The following is a 2,812-nucleotide window of genomic DNA, read 5'->3' as shown; positions in this document are numbered from 1 at the left end:
ACCTACTCATCCAGTGGCAGGGTGAGGCTTTTTGCTCAGTGATTCCAGGCGATTGCAGCTTATTATGGCCAGCTCCAATTTAGTTGTACTTATCCTTCAACATTTTTTTTCCCCTTTCCTTTTTGAGAGAAAAGACAAATGCTGAATCATGATCGGGAATAATTGAGAAATTTTGCACTGACTAACTGGTAACAGCCTGCAATTTACAGTGTAATTTAGCTGTATCAGGTACTAATAAAATACTTGCTGGTTCCCACTGGTAGGCTACAGTGGAACAAAACAAGACTATGCAGAACAAGGGAGTAGCAATTGGCCATTTCAAAGAAAAGGGGAAATAAATTATGCTCTAAATATTGGGTGCCTTAAAGGTACAACCCTGGAAACAAATGCAATTTAGTAATTTCTCACTGTGCACTGCAAAAATCCTCCCAGGTCACATTGTCCTCAATTGAACCCCACCATATGCATAATGCATGTCTTACCCAGAGCATCCATTAAGCCTTGTTGTGTGCAGTATGTGCACATCACTCCAGCAGATGAAGCCACTCTTTATGTCTGCAGAAGAGCCAATCTGATCTCAAGGGAAGGCGTATAAAGAGCACAACATTTTAGGGGACATTCCACATGTCATGATAACGCATGTTAGGCTTTTCATGCATTATTTCACGCCACAGGTTTAACAGATTTTTGTCTTTTTTTAGGTGGGTACAGGGGGTCTTTAGGGGGAGATAGCAGGTTAGCAGTAGATGTCACATACAAGTGGTGTACATCATCTGAAAGCTGGGAACCTGCAGATGCAGCTCAGCACTGTGTGTCAAGTTGTTCTAGACATGAATCAGAAATAAAAAATAATTAATTAATAAATAAGTAAAACATGAAAGTTTATGTAAGGGCTTGCTCCCCTTCCAGTGAGCTTCACATGCTGACTTTTTGGGGTTGATACCATTTGTTACACAGATTTGGTGCTAAATGTAACCATTTTTTACCACTCGAGAATAGATAAAAATGATCAATAATCTCTCCAAAATACCACATTAAGACACGAAGACCTTTAGGAACACCATAGAAAAAGAAATGTTGTGATTTGGGATCAAAAACTTTTGACATTTGGAGATTTCTGCAAGAATTGCATTTTTCGGCAATTGGATGGCGAGTGCTTCTGTTGTGTAAACTACTCAGAAACCCCCATATTGTCAATCTATGTAGGAAAGCCATCCATCCTCTGAATGCTCTAGGTCTATAGTTTGTGGCTGTAAAGTTTCATGAGGCTGTGATTATCCTAGAGGTCACCACAGGTCATTTTATACAGTGAGGTCAAATAAAAAAGAAATGGTCTCACGACAATGAAATGGATGCTATGGGGACATCATCACACATGAATAGAGTTGGGCTAATTGGATCCACAAGAGTCTCAGCTTTACAGTGATACCCAATTTATGAAATTCCAAGACTGTTTAGGGACCCCAGTATGCAGAAATATTCAAACACACCATTTTAGAATAGGAGAAAATAACACATTTATACTGCATTAAAAAAACTGAATATGATTATCATGAAGTGGGTATGTCTGTAAAGGGGAGACTTCTGGGTGGCCATAGAACCCATTCTCATTCACATATCTTGAGGTCAGAGGTCAAGGGACCCCTTTGAAAATGGCCGTGCCAGTTTTTTCCTCGCCAAAATTTTGCCTAACATTGGAGTGTTATTTAGCCTCCTCCCCGACAAGCTAGTATGACGCGGTTGGTACCGATGGATTCCTTCGGTGGGAAACTGATCATGCTGCAGCCTCTGAGAGACAGTAAAGGTCAATCTACCTTTGAAATGACCAGAAATATCAATTTACAACTGATCCAATGCAAGATAAAACACCGCACACATCTCACAGGCAATAACATGCACGCAATGGGATTCACTAACTCACAGTACAATTATCTACACGCCCTCTGGTCCTACCCCCCCGGCTCAAAACTTCTGGAAACACATAACAGCTAAACTCTCCGAATGTTTCTCATGTAACATTCCACTATCGCCATCCATCTGCCTTCTTGGTGACCTGTCAGGATTAATAACACCAAGCAACACGTCTTTTCTTGTTTCTCTAGCTATCGCCAAGAAAACTATTCCCCTGAATTGGAAATCCAGACACCTCCTCCCTATAAAACAATGGTTGAACCTCCTCTCAGAACATAAATCACTAGAGCAAGTCTCTGCCAAACAAAATAGTCAACCTGGAATTCAATAAACATTTCTCATATCTTATCCTGCCCTTTTAATCTGCCGGTGAGCTAAATGCCACCCCGTCACTACTATCATCTTCATATTACAACCCCACCCCTTTCATATAACCCATTTTTACATAGTTAAAGGGACTCTATGTAAGAATCAGAAATGCTTGTTTACAGCGACACCTTGTGGCCGTTAGGTCGAGAAAAGTCAGCGTCCTGTTGCTCACGCTTGTGCTCGCTCTCTACATAGATAAGAACGAGCATCGGTTAAAACAGTGAGGCCACACACGTCAGCTAAAACCACAATATCACTCTATATTTCAGCTGCCTGGCAGTAATGTTAGCTGACCAGACGAAGGTCTCTCCATGAATCAATGCTGATCCTGTGTTTTCCTGCTTCAGCCTCCCGACCGCGGCCGGAGGGAACAGGGGAGACACCGGAGTTTTGCTCGGAGACGATAACGTTACTCGCTCCGGAGCCCCGTCACTTCACAAGACACGGGAAACCTCTGTTGGTCTGGAGGAGCTGCAGCAGTTATTTCTGCTCAAATGTCCACTGTACATTCACTAGATATTCTCAGAGCTAA

Source organism: Sebastes fasciatus, chromosome 18 (genome assembly GCF_043250625.1).
Source record: "Sebastes fasciatus isolate fSebFas1 chromosome 18, fSebFas1.pri, whole genome shotgun sequence".
In the NCBI taxonomy this organism is placed as follows: domain Eukaryota; kingdom Metazoa; phylum Chordata; class Actinopteri; order Perciformes; family Sebastidae; genus Sebastes; species Sebastes fasciatus.
This window is presented reverse-complemented; position numbering follows the sequence as displayed.